General features: G+C 41.4%; 1 long non-coding RNA gene across 2 annotated transcripts in view; it reads left to right on the top strand.

The window, feature by feature from the left end:
• Positions 1–14,785, top strand: part of LOC123280528 (uncharacterized) — a 66,954-nt gene that overhangs the window by 27,746 nt on the left and 24,423 nt on the right. For both annotated transcript variants that reach the window (XR_011498100.1, XR_006519466.2), the window contains one exon: positions 6,699–6,754. This is a non-coding gene — a long non-coding RNA (uncharacterized lncRNA). The remainder of the gene's footprint in view (positions 1–6,698; positions 6,755–14,785) is intronic.

The raw sequence follows: 14,785 nt of genomic DNA, 5'->3' as shown, positions 1-14,785 counted from the left end.
TAGAGTGGAAGTTTTCAGCCATACCATCTCGTAACAAACTTACTATTATCTCATTGTGCTAAAACAGAAAATGTCTACTTATTAAAAAGTAACAATCGCAACGCAAATGCCTACCCAAAGAAACAAACCCAGGACCAAATTAAGTAATATTAGAAAATGATGGGGGCTGCCCCATGGCTGAGGGGTCAAGTTCCTGTGCTCCGCTTCAGTGGCCTGGGGTTCATTGGTTTGGATCCTGGGCGTGAACTTACATACTGCTCGTGAAGCCATGCTGTGGTGGCATCCCACATAGAAGAACTAGAAATGACTTGCAACTAGGATATACAACTATGTACAGGGGGTTGGGGAGAAAAAAAAAGAAGAGGAAGGTTGGCAACAGCTGTTAGCTCAGGGCCAGTCTTCCTCACCAAAAAGCATACCTTAAAAAAAAAAGAGGGGCTGGCCCGGTGGTGCAGCAGTTAAGTGCGAACGTTCCGCTTCTCAGCAGCCCGGGGTTCCTGGGTTCAGATCTCAGGTGCAGACATGGCACTGCTTGGCAAGCCATGCTGTGGCAGGTGTCCCACATAGGAAGTAGAGGAAGATGGGCACGGATGTTAGCTCAGGGCCAGTCTTCTTCAGCAAAAAAGAAGAGGATTGGCAGCAGATGTTAGTTCAGGGCTAATCTTCCTCAACAAAAAAAAAAAAGAAAGAAAGAAAATGATGAGTAAAATTCTTACAGTGTATATTCTGTCTATATCAATGAAACTGTTTTCTTTCAAACTATCAGGGTAATATATATTGTGCTAAAGACGTAATTAACCTACTGGCACCCTAGCGTTCTAAAGTCTTCAGAAAGTGGGTGACAAAGGGCATCTTTAGGTGTAGTTCTGCCACTTTCAGACTCCTTATATCATTGGCTTGTTGCTGAAGTCCTCCACAAGTGTTTCAAATGATCCTCAGAAAAAGACATGGTCTTACAACAAAACCCTTAAAAATATGCATTCCCTTTGACCCAGAAATTCTACTTTTAGGAGTTTATCCTAAGGAGGACATTGAGGATGCAGAAAAATATTCATCTATAAGCATATCTATTGCAAACTTTTTTCTTGTAGAGAACAATTAGAAATAACCTAAATATCCTCCAAAAGGGAAGTGTGTACATAAACTGTTATGAGCATACAATAGAATATCATGCTGCCTTTAAAAATGATAGATGCAGAAATGTATTTATTGACATGGCAAGTTTTTCACAACATTTTGTTAAATGAAATATACAGATTAGAAAACAGTATGCACACTATTATCCAAAGTTTACAAATTAAAGCTCTAAATATTCTTGAAGAACGTACGCCAAAACATGAAAAGTGTCTATTTCTGGGTCGTAGTATTATAGGACATTGTTGTCTTATTCTTTTAACTTCTTTGCACTTTTGAAATTAGAAAAAAAAAGAAAACATGACATTTGTATAATCACAGTTTTGTTTTGTTTTTAACTAGAAAGAAATTAAAAGCTGCATTTTCTTAACTCACTCTGACTCAGAATGGTGCAGGAAGACAGAGATTCTCCCGGCCTGATCTCCAGGGAGGTTCTTGCTTCAGAAACAGTCCTTCCCCAAAGCATCTTTGGTCACCACAGGAGCAATCGCATTTTCTCCCACAGACGGGGCCAAATTCTAGATGACCTTAAAATCCAAGAGCATGAGTTTTATTCTATAAGTAATGGGAGATGCTGTAAAGTTTTAAGCAATGATACAGTATAAGGATATAATTCCTCCCTCAATCTATCTCACAAGTTTCTACATAGCAGATGCTTAGAAAACCATTGTTCTGAGGGTCAGCCTGGTGGTGCAGCAGTTAAGTTCGCACATGCTGCTTCGGCGGCTGGGGGTTTGCTGGTTTGCATCCCTGGCGTGGACCTACACACCATTTGTCTGTGGCAGGCGTCCCACATAAAATAGAGGAAGATGGACCTGGATGTTAGCTCAGGGCCAGTCTTCCTCAGCAAAAAGAGGAGGATTGGCGGCAGGTGTTAGCTCAGGGCTAATCTTCTTCTTCAAAAAAGAAAACCATTGAATGAATAAAGGACTGATCAGATGGGTAAGATAATGAAGAGAAGAGAAACTATTGTGACATTCTGAAACAGAAGATCTGTGGATGAAAGTTGACAGGATATGGCCAAAGATTGGATGGAAGAGAGGTGGTGTCAAAGGTAACCCTGGATTTTATGTTTAGGGACCAGGAATGAATGACCAAGAGAAATTAAAAGTTGAAAGTATTAGCTTTTAGTTCTGAAAAGTAATATTACATTTTAGATGATGGTTGCCCGTGAATAAGGAGACATCTAACATGTGGTTGGAAACAAGAATGTGAAAATGCATGAAGAGGACAGTGATATTTATGGAGAATTAAGAGCTATGCCATAGGTAGGCTGGTTGACATTTGAGGGTGGATGCTTAGGAGAAAGGTTAAGAGGATTAAACTGACCTGCATTTAGGGGGAAGGAGCACAAAAGGGAGCTGATGAAGCAAACAAAGAGTTTGGCCAGTGCGGGGGACACTTTTGCTCCTCCCTCACATGCCTGAGGTGGCTCTCCTTGGGAGGGTCCACAGCATCTTGGGCACACTCTATTGCCGAAGTCTTCCTTAGTGAATTTAAAATAGAGAGCAAGTGGCAAAAATTTCAAACAGATATGAAAATTTGAGAGTAATATAATGAACGCAATGTCACCATCACCCAGTACATCAGTCGGAGTTCAATAAGTAAAGCAGAACCATTAGCGTGTGTGTGTGTGTGTGTGTGTGTGTGTATGCTTGTACATATGCAGTTGTGCAATTGTGGGGCCTGGTTAAATAGTCCCTGCAAGGCTGTTGTCCTTGCATCTGATGCTGAATTTGAAGTGCACAGGGCAGGCAATCAGGAGGGAAAGATGGGTGGAAAGTGGGGGAGGGCAAGATTGGACAACTTGGAGCTGACAAGTTTGAGGACAAACGGAGACTTGTCTTGCCTCTGACCTTGGTGATGTGGGTGTCCTGCAGAAGTCAGGGTCCTTTTTCACAGAGCTAGACACACACACCTCACCCCGGAGTTGGAGAAACGAAAGGAAGTTCCCGGAGTAGATGGAACAGTTGTAGGCCTGTCTGCTGTCTCACTCCAAGCTGGTGAACTAGCAAATAAATGACAATATGGATGGCTATAAAAATGGCTGCAGATTTACTTTCACTCCCCACATTCCACCCAAGAATGTCTCCTGTAGCCCACCCTAACCAGAAACATAGAGGAGAGGAAATCCTGGAAAATTGTGGTTCAGTCTAGCGAAGTCGACACATTGCAAAGCCACCACATCTAATTTCAACGTTGTCACCCCATGGTGGCTCTTGTTGCGTCTATTCCTCCAACCACGTCCTGTCCCCCATCCATTGTGGGGAAGAAAATCCTAGGCATCATATCATTTTATCTTCTAACCGTGTTGTACTTAAAAAGTTGATATTTTCTGTCTCTCTCTAAACCATGAGCTTCTTGAGGAAAGGATCCTTGTCTTGTTTAACTTGCACCTCACATGTATAGGTTCTTATAAATGCTTGTTGACTGAAGGATGAAGGATTTTTACGTGAATGAGTAGAAGCCTAGAAAGAATAAGGCTGATGCTATGAGCCAGTCTTTGTCCTGAGGAACTGAGTTCGAGAGTTGCCACCTCCATAAAGTCATTTTTGAGTCCTTTCCCTCTTGTGCCTCTAGGTAGAAATACCCAGCCATCTTTGTGCCCCATAGGTCTACCTTGTATATACTTCTACCAGAGTGCCCATACACTTTATTTTTAATTTGTTTACACGTCTTTCCCCTTCTACTAGATCTAAGCCTCTTGGAGGAGAGAACTGGGCTATTTGACCTCTCTGGGCTTTATCTTTTTAAACTACCAAATATAAAACTAATCACATGGGCCTCATCACCAAGATTCCTGTGAAAATTTCTCCTGAGGGGAAAGAGTTGGACCCTTCTGTTTATATTTTTCTGCTGCCTTCGGTTCATAACAATTATATAGAACTTTCCATTATACCTGATGTCTTCAAGGACAGTGCATGGTCTAATATACTTGAGGGATTAGAAACTGTCATCAGGACAATGGATGTACCACTTCTCTGATAAGGATTATTAAAGGATTATGAGTCTCTACCTTTACATAGATTATTAGTCAGGACTCTTGACTGACTGACAGAATCTAATTTGAACCAGAGTAGGCAAAATGGCAACCATATCAGCTCATATAATGAAACTGCTAGAAAGGTGGGAACCACAGGGGCTGGGGATATGACGGCATAGGGACTCACATCTTCCTTCTTCTCATCCTTATTTCTCTATGTGTGCTAACCTCATTCTCTCAAACCTGTATTCCTCACAAGACTGACGTATCCACAGCTTCTCTGCCTGAGAGGAAAGGGCTCATTTCTCTAGACCTTAGTTTAAAGCCCTGGGAAAGGGGCTCACGTCTGTGGGAAAAGTAGGGGGGAGTATGGGTTAGGTGTGGGGACACTGTGATTGGCAGCCATCATCATAACCTCATTGCAGTGAGGAGGGAGTAGTTCCCCCAAAGACGTGTGGTACAGGGTCACCAAAGCAAACACCGCCACTGTCTCTGTGTTTTTTAACTGCAAAGAGGTTAGAGCAGATACGAAGTGGTCAACAACAGACAAAATCCTGTTGCTAATTTTACAAACATTTATCACTGTGTTAGGTGTCTCAAAAGAAATGAAAATAGACAAGACACAATCTTTATCCTTAAGTTTGTAATACATGGAGAGATTAGAAAGTGCATAGGTCGTTATGATTCAAAAGAGAATATACTAATCATCACCAAAAGCATGCAAAGGGCTATAGAAAGGTCTGTGCAGAGGGAGAGACCTTGTTATTTGAACAGGAAAGGCTAAGTGGTGGTTTGGACCTTATGGAACATCAGGATTCTGATAGGCATAGATGGAACTTTGGAGAGGTGATGAGCGGATGTGCCATCTAGCTGAAACCATGTGAGGAAGTCCCCTACTTGGGAGAAGGGTACAGGGCATTTGGGAGCTGAGAGAAATTTAGCTGCAGACTGTAGGTGTGGTGTAAGTGATATTGTGGAGGCCCTTGAATGCCAGGCTAAGGAATGTGTACTAATAAATCCTATGCTGTCTTTCACTGAAACCAATGGGAGCACCAAATGAGTCCTTAGAAGAAAAACTCTGATCTCTGGATATGTCTAAATGCAGAACTCTAACAGAGAGCAGAAAGCAGGGAGGTATCTAAAAGAGAAACAGGTGTCAGCTGCGCTGTCTGCATCAACATGTCTGATGTTAGAATATGTACAAAAGACATAGAAAAAGTTGACACATAGCTTGAGGTGGGAAAATTAAACAGGAAGATAATTTTTAAAATATTAGATAACATAAGCTAATGGCTCTCAGAGTGTGAGCTTGAGACCAGCAGCATTGACATCATCTGGGAATTTGCTAACACTTCAACATCTTGGGCCCTACCCCAGACTTACTGAGTCAGAAACTCTGGGAGTGGGTCCCAACAATATGCGTTTTGAAAAGTCATCCAGATGATTCTGATAAATGCTGAAGTTTGAAAGCTACATGTGATAGGCTGAAAATGGCACTCCAAAGGTATCCACATTCTAATCCCCAAACCCATAAATATTACTTTATTTGGAAAAAGGGTCATTGCAGATGTACATAAAGATCTTGAGACAAGAGATTACCTTGCATTATTTGCGTGGGCTCTAAATGCCATCACAAGTATCCTTATAAGAGAGACACAGGGAGAAATTACACAGAGGAGTAGGTGGCAATGTGACCATGGTGGCAGAGACTGGAGTGATGTAGCTATGAGCCAAGGAATGCTGACAACCCCACAGAAGATGCGAGAGGCAAGGAATGCATTCTCTACCTCAGAGCCTGTCGCAGGAGCACAGGGTGGCCTTGCTGATTTTAGCACAGTGAAACTGACTTCAAACTTCTGGTCTCCAGAACTGTGAGATGATGAATTTCTGCTGATTTAAGCCACCAAGTTTGTGATAATTTGTTACAGCACTTGCAGGAAACTAATACACACTGAAATAAAGAGAGAAGAACCATAGGCTAAAGTATTTAAAAATTCATTAGATTCTTATAAGAAAATATGCTTGCTATTGTTTAAAAACTCTAAAAATAGTTATTCTTTTATCTTAAGTAAAATTTGTCACATCTAAAACATTTTTCTACTATAGTTTGCTGTTGAGTGTTAATGTGTAATAATTTTCATAATGTTAGCATCAAAGATGGGCTGTATGTACCTTGATTTTCCTATGATAGCGTATCCTGCAGGAAATGAAACAAATTCTGTTGGGTAGGAGAGAAAAAACAGGAGATGTTTTGCTTACAGGTCAGATTTGCATAGGTTGGAGAGCTGTAATAAATCTTCCTTTATGAATAGGAAAATGTTCTTGGAAAGTAATAGCGGCATTTATTTATGGGAAAATGCCTCATAATAAATATGACTTTCTATCTATAATCTATGCTACTTGATAAATTATTCAAATTCTTTTAAAACTATTTGGAACCTCTTAGTACTTGTAATAATTTATTTGTCTTGCTCACAATGCTTCTCAGATCACTTTCATATATATATATATTCCTGTTTAATCCTCACAACTACTATGTGAACTGAGTAGAGCAAGTGTTTATATTTTTCTTATTTTACAGATAAAAGAAAATGATGATCAGAAAAGTTACATGACTGGCCCAAGGTCACAATAAAGGTAGGTATTGGATTTGTGATTAGAAACTACTAAAATCTGCTATACAATGCTGTTTCCTGGGATCTGGGTTTCCTCAGCCGTTCTCAAAGGTGTGTGAATGTTTTTAGTTATTTATGTGGTTAATTACACTCTTGTTCAGAGGTCCTGTGATCTATTTAATTCAATCCAACAGGCATTTGCCCAGCACTTATTGCATGTCTAGAACTGTGCTAGTTAATGTGGGGAACACAAAGAAACGGCCAGACACAGTCCGAGCCCTCAGAGAATTTACGTCAGTATTAGGGAGGAAATGCCTACGTAAATGAAATGAATAAGTAGGAGAAAGAATAAAATCAAATGCCACAATCTGGCAGACTTTATGCGGAAAAACCTTGAAGAATGGATCTGATTCAGAGAGGTGAAATGTGGAAAAGCATTCCAGGATGCAACAGAGAGTGTGTGTGTGTGCGTACGTGTGTGTGTGACGGGAGTGAGAGAGAATGAGCAAAAGTGTAGAGTCTGAAACAACATGTGTGAGCGGGAAAAAGCGATAACCTGAGCGGCCAGAAGCACAGTGGATGTGTGGTGAGTAATAGGAGCTGGGTTTCTTGATGCCCAACTGTCCTCAGAGTCACACAGCCGCCAAGAATCTTTAATATTTCCAGTGAATGCTGCACCCTAGGAAAGTAAGGGAAAAGCTGTACTGATAGGTAAAAATTAAGACACAATTATAAAGAAACCTCTTATTCTGTCCAGTTGTGCTATTCTAGTCCTAAGGACACAGCTCCCGGGAACTCTCAGCTCTGCTCCATTGTTTCCTGAGGGTCATCAGGGGTGTGTGTGTGTGTGTGTATGCTCACCCATGTGTCGGTGTGTATATCTGTATTTGAACACCAGACTGTAAATTTCCTCTTAGAAAAAGAAATGTCTTTGTTTAGGAAAAGTTTTACGAGTGCAAGATGAGGACACAGTCTCCCTGAAAGAGACAGGGAAGTCAAAGTAACATTTGCACAATGAAATGACAGGAATTTGGGAGAAAGGGTTAACTGGAGAAAAGAGAGGGGAAGAAGTAGAGAAGAGAAGGCGTGGGCAGAGTAGGAGGCGAGGGCCTAAGGAGAAAGGACAGCTGGTAAGACACTTCTGGGGCCAGGATGGTTGAAAGCCTAAGAACAGGGATATTTAATTTTTACTTTTAAATTGTTTTTGGTGCTTCCATCTTACTCTTCTCCATTGCACTGAATCCTCCACAAAAGTTAGTTACACCCAGTACTACCCAGTACTGGGTACCCTACCCAGTAGGAGTAAGTACCTAAAGTGAGGTGTGGGTGTGAAGGAAGAAGGTCCCTGTCCAGCATGGGGCAACTGCAATAGTAACATTTATATCATGGTGGGATGACCACAGACCCAACACAGACTCTTTGGTGACAAAGAGAAATCTAGGTACATTGCCCTCCTTTCCTTCAATCCTTGGAAAAGTTGGGAAGGACATTGATTTTCCATTTCGTATAGGATGGGGTTTCAGCCAATTTCGTTTGAACCATATAGGACATGGTGACCCCTGCATATATTTGGGTTACACCAGCTTGTAGTCAGTCATTTATAGTGACATTTCCATCTCTGCCTCATTGGGCTCCTCTGTCACCAAGGAAAGGCCTTCCTGTTTGCTAAAAATCTCCCGGCAAGTGGGCCAGCTCCTGGAGAAGGAGGGAGGGTCAGACTGGCAAAGGGTAGAGTCTCCAGAGAGTGACTCAGGTTTGACTTCTCTTGGCTCCAGAGCCTATTTTCTGTTTACCAGGGGATTAATCATGGTTTCCAAATTGGTCTGCCAGGACGCCAGCAGGACTGGTTAAAGGAAGCGGAGGTGCTGAGTTTGGGATTTTTCCATGCCCTGGTCAGTGAGTTTTCAGCAGGAATACGATTCCTCCTTTATAGCCTCACAACAAATTATTGAGAATCTGTAACTCATCTGATTCTGGTGGTCACTTGTCCTGGTATAAATACACTGGATTCATAGCAACTCAGGTGTGGTGCCTCAATTCCTTTTATTTTTTTTGGTCAGCATAAGAATGAATTCATAGTATTTGATTAACCAGATTTGGTGGATATTTGATTTAATTCAGACTAACAACTCTTTAGTAAATAAGCAGCATGTACTAGGCTACAGAAGCCTAAATTTGGTATTTCCAAGGAAATCAGGAAGGTTTTGGAAATATATATATATTAAATAAATAGATGGATAAATATACATCTCTAGTCCTTATAACAGGGGTTGGAGGCTTTTTTTTTGCTGGATTCATTACAACCTCATTAGGATACACTTCTTCGGTATAGTCATATACAAGCAATGAATCAACACAATGTCTTCTCGAGCCTGATGGTGATACCACGGGAGAAGTCTTTTTCGAAGCCGAAGCAATTATGGTTTTGCTCTCATTTGTTGGGTTGTTTACCAGCGGAGGTGGTTTGATGGTTTTGTACTGTAACTACTTCCACAGATACCCAGACAGATCACATTTTCCCAATGAGAGCAAAGAAGCTGTTTAAAACGCCACAGATAATTTTTAAGTGGAGAACTTGTTTTTCAATTAGCTGGAATTACTTTAAGTAATTTGTGACTATTATCCTTTAGAATTTAATATATAGTTGTTTATCTTTATATTGATAAGAATAATATCTAGCTGGGGAAAATGGTATTAATCTCACAAAAAGATATATATATATTGTGAAGTAGATTGGTGAAAAGAACCATGTGACAAGTCTGTCATGGTGTCTTTTACTTTATCAGTATTTTTTGTTTTTTGCAGGGAAAGATTCACCCTGAGCTAACATCTGTTGCCAATCTTCCTCTTTTTTTTTTCTCCCCAAAGCCCCAGTGCTTGGTTGTACATCCTAGTTGTAAGTCCTTCTAGTTCTTCTATATGAGCCACTGCCACAGCATGGCAACTGACAGACGGGTGGTGTGGTTCCATAACCAGGAAACAAACCCGGGCCACCGATGATGAGTGCACTGCACTTTAACCACTAGGCCATCAGGGCTGTCTCTTATCAGTTTTTCAAAGTAGTACAGCAATTAGAATAAACAGCTTACCATATTATAACATATTGCTATGAGTCCTGATTAACTTCCATTCCTTCAACTGTTTGCTCTATATAAAATTGCACATACCACACGAAGGGACTAACGTTATTGTGATATGTGCTGTGATTAGAAGATAGATAGATAGATAGACAGACAACAATGAAATGCTCTTTCTAGCTTAGTCCCCAAACCACATTGATGACTGAAATTCCACTTTTCATGCCTTATTCCATAGTGTTAGGCGTAGTCTCCTTCAGTAGTGTTTTGTGCGAGTTCTTCAGAGAGTGATGAGGCCCCTCAAGGAACGTGAAAAATCAGGAAGTGTGGCACATTCAAGGGGAATGTTTTCAACTTTTCTGATACTTTTTTCTCTGTGTCGTTAACCTGGCACTTAAAATTACTGGAAAAGAATAGAAGTAGGCAAAAGTCCAGGCAATAGTCCCTACTGACAAGATACAGGAGAAATTGCAACAATGGTAAATATCAGGAGAGTCACTCTCAGACTCCTGGATCTGGTTTCTGCTTGGAGAGGTCAAGCACACAGAGTGAGGGAGTCCAAAATTGGCTCATAAACTTGAATTTCTGAATCTGGGCTTGAGAGTTAAAGAGTACGGTTTCCAACCACTTTATGGACATCCTGAAGCACGGCCTTTGCAATGATCAAGTAGAGGACGAGTTTACGGCAAAGTTAGAAGGCTTCTGTGGTGCATTCCTTAGAAGCTATAAACTGGGATGTTTCAATCAGGCTCTTTGGAAAAGCTCCTAGAGTTGCCTGCTGTAGTGGCAGTGTCCGTGGAGGACACTGGATTATTTAGTGAAACAGGACCATTTAGTTAAGGCAAAACCTTCTGGAAATCATTTTGAGATTTAGAGCTGGAAAGGGTTCTAGAGGTCATGTGGTTTACCTCCCCAGCTGCCGTGTGAACTGTACAGCGTCTCTTAAGAGTAATAACTCTTTCTTCTTGTACATCTTCAATGACGTGGAGTGCACTTAAACACCCATTTAGCTAATAGCCTTCCTTGCTGTATTTATATACGCCCCACACATATCTGTAATCCTCTAGGAACATCCCCTTCAGTGTGGTAGCCAAGTAACCTTTTCCTTCTAGCTATCATTATATGCGATTTCTCTATTTTTATACAAAAGTGCCATGTTAGATGCTACAGGGAGAGTAGAAGATTGAAAAACACAGAATAGAGTCCTATCTTTAAGGAAATTTCAGTCTAGTGGAGGAATTTAGACACAAGACACACAAATTTTCCCTGGGAGGAATAATCAGAGAAGTTTTGGGGAAGAGACAGTATGTGACCTTAGCCTTAAAGAGGGTCCATATTGGAAAGCCTTTTCCAAGAATGACCTAGAAAATAAGCAAAGTTCTATCACATGGGAAAATAATCAATAGAATTCAGGTCACTTGCTTAAGGACCCCATGTCTCAGAAGGCAGCTGTGGAGAGCTTTCCATTAAACGGCTTGCTTTCGGAATGTAGATTATTGCACCCTTTGATTTTTCAGAGATCCTAGTAGTTCTCTTTTTCAACAGAAGTTTCATACTAACACATATTTCCTGTCCCTAGAGTAATCTTATACTGAATAGAAGAAAGGAAGTAAATAGAGTTCCAGAAAGCAACCGTAAAACATACCCATTTTGAAAAAATATCCAAAGGAGACATTTGTAAAGGTAATTTTATTCAGAAATTTTTAAAAAGGAATGAGCAAAAAGGCGAGCAAGCCAGATTTTTGTCCTATAGCACACAAATGCCTTCTAAGAGCGAGAACCTTGGCGTGCTTGAACGGCAGAGGTTTCATGTCTGAGGTTTTTTGATTTGCATTCCCTGGATGTGCCAGATGGGTTACTCACTGGCTGAGTGTAAGATTTCTTGTTCATCTCCCCCTACCCTGAGCTAGTCCAGACCCAAGTCTGCTCTGTTTCTCTGGGTTTGCTCACTGCACAGAGGAGGAATATGGTCAGTGGCTAAGCCACGGGATAGAACACTGCCGCTTACACCACTGACTCACAAGATGACTAGGCCAGCTCACTTCCCCTTCTGATGTTTCCCTTCCTTTGTGTACAGTGGAGCTCTAGCGATCCTCGCCACCTCTCTTCATTCCATGGAAACAAATGCATATATCTGTGAGCGTGCTTTGAGACAAGGTTGAAAAGGAGATTAGTTCCTGTCCTCTCCAGGCAAAGCACAGAATCACTCTGTCCTCTATTACTGTTAGCACCTACAACACCCATGGGATATTCCACCAGGGCTAAATAGCAGCTTTCTCAATGTTGGCTTGTTTATTGCAGGGTTAGAACAAAATCTCCAGCTAACCAAGTTCCATCCCCATATTGACTCACTTCCTTACCTTCCTCCCAGCTGTGAGAGCGACAGGGCCAGTTGCCAGAGGGCTTATTTTGTCCTCTCAAAACTCGGTTGGTGTGTTTCATCCTTGAGTTCAGTATGCAGGATTGATTCCTATTCTGCAGACACAGGGGTGCCTTGCTTTGTGCTACAACTGCCTATAGGATGAGTTTTGTGAATATCAAATATTCATAAACAAATTTCTCCCCCAGTTGAAATGATTATCTCATAAGGGTTTCTTCTTGGTTTTGAGTTGACTTCTCAGCATGATAAAGTGGCAAGAGGATTGAAATGAGAAATAGGGGATTAAGCTTCCTATTCTGCTTCTGCCCCTAATTAACCATGTGGCTTTGGGCCGCATGGCCCAAATGGCACTCTGAAGTCCCCAGTAGTCTAGGACCTGGCTATGTGGGGCTTCAGTTGCCTCAGCTTTAATGTTTTGGATTCAGATTCGATGATTTTTATGGTCCAGTTATGGAATTCTTTAAACAATCTCAGTAATCTATGATACTGTTTCTTTAGATACTTGTTTTTAGCCTTTCCTTAAGGAATTTACGGTAATAATTATGTACTTTTGCGAATTAATTTGAAAGATGAATATATGAAGGTTAAACAGCAGTCATACATTTTACAAACAGGATTCTGATTTATAATTATATCTTGTCTTTTCTAGCAAAATATTTGACCACGTATTTCTAGCAATTTGATAACTATTCTGTAAAATCTGGGCCCTGCTTAGCTCTCCAGTCATCAAATTTCTTGCCACATTCACTTCCTTAGTGATTTTGTACACCTGTGCCCTTAGATACCATCCATTCATCGATTCTCACAGATTTATATAGCCAGCCCAGAATTCTCTGCTAAATCCCAGACTTGTGTTCTATGGCCTGTGACATCTCCATTTGGATTTCTCGTAGATATCTCAACCTCAGTGTGTCCAACATGGAGTCTCTGATCTCCACTGCCTCCCAGACTGCTTCCTCCAGAGTTCCTCCCGGTGGCCTTTGCATATGCTGTTCTCTGTCCTACGATGTTTTTTGTAGACATCCGCATGGCTCCCTGCCTTGCCTCTTTCAGGTTTTTGTTCAAATGTCCTATTCCTACCGAGTTCTTCCCTGAAATACTCCGTCTTCCTCTCTGCCCTGCCCCTGGTATTCTCTACCACCTTTCTCTGCTTTTTTCTCTGTAACTCTTGTCACCATTTAATACAGGGTTTCTTGACCTTGGTAGCATTGACGTTTGGAGATAATTCTTTGCTTTTGGGGATTGCCCTGTGCGTTGTAGCACATTTAGCAGCATCCCTAGCTTCTACCCACTAAATACTATCAAGCCTTTTCCTCCTCCCCAGTTGTGACAGCCAATAATTTCTCCAGACATTGCCAAATGTCTCCTGGGGCGCAAAGTCATCCCTAGTTGAGAACCACTGATCAAAGACAATATGTTTTTTACCTCTTGATTTGTTTATTGTTCCTCCCTTCCCAACCACTGGAATATAACCTCCATGAGAACGGGTATATGTCTCTATTGTTCACTGCTGTGATACAAATACCCAGAATTGAGCCTGGTGTGTGGTAGGTGCTCAACAAATATTTAATGAGTGAGTGAATAAATGAAATGTGCTCCTACCTTGTTCCTCTGTGCTCATTAAGCTCTAGTTACATCGGCCTTTCTCCGCCTCTTGTACATCCTGAGCTCATTGTTACCTTCCCATCTTTTTCTTTCATTTCCTACTCCTGGAAAGCTCTATCCAGAGGTCACCATGTGGTGGACCCAAACTTGTTACTCAGGTCTCTACTCAAATGTCACTTGCTCAGAGAGAACTTCCCTGATCACCCTATCCAACAGGACCCTCCCTGCTATCAGAGTCACTCTCTGTCATGCTACCCTGATTCAATTTCTTCATCACATTTATCTCTGAAATTATCTTGTTTGTTTACATGGCGGGTTTCTGTCTCTCTCTGAATGTTCTCCAATCACTGGGTATTATAAGCTTTGTTTATTATGGCATCCTCACAGTCTAGAACAGTTCCAGACCCATAGTTTGTGGACTGCTTGAATGAGTAAGCCTATATCCTAACTGATTCAGCATGGAAGAGATTTGTGTGTGTGTGTGAGGAAGATTGGCCCTGAGCTAACATCTTCGCCAGTCTTCCTCTATTTTGTTTGTGGGATGCTACCACAGCATGGCTTGATGAGTAGTGTGTAGGTCTGAGGCTGCAATCTCAACCTGTGAACCCTGGGCTGTCAAAGCAGAGTGCACAAATTTAAATACTACGCCACCAGGCCGGCCCCTGGAAAAGATTCTTAATAGCTAGGAGTGAAAGGTTGTATCTGTCAGGGTTTAGTTGCAAAGAAGAGAATTCACTTTAGCTAGTTTAACCTGAAGGGGATTAATTACAGCATCTGGCTCACAGAATCATTGAGAAGGCTGAAGAAATAACCTCCAGATTGAGCTTTCAAGAACAACCTTGAAAGCCATATACTGACTGGACCTCTGAGGGAAGGACTGCTCTTCAATCCAGAGACCTCCAGGTAAACTGGGAAGCTGAGGTGCCAGCTACTGGCTCTGAGACCAAACCACCACTGCCAGAACCAGAAAGCTAGCATGAGAAGGAGGTTG

The sequence above is a fragment of the Equus asinus genome, chromosome 25, assembly GCF_041296235.1.
Source record: "Equus asinus isolate D_3611 breed Donkey chromosome 25, EquAss-T2T_v2, whole genome shotgun sequence".
Classification (NCBI taxonomy): domain Eukaryota; kingdom Metazoa; phylum Chordata; class Mammalia; order Perissodactyla; family Equidae; genus Equus; species Equus asinus.
This window is presented reverse-complemented; position numbering and strand designations above follow the sequence as displayed.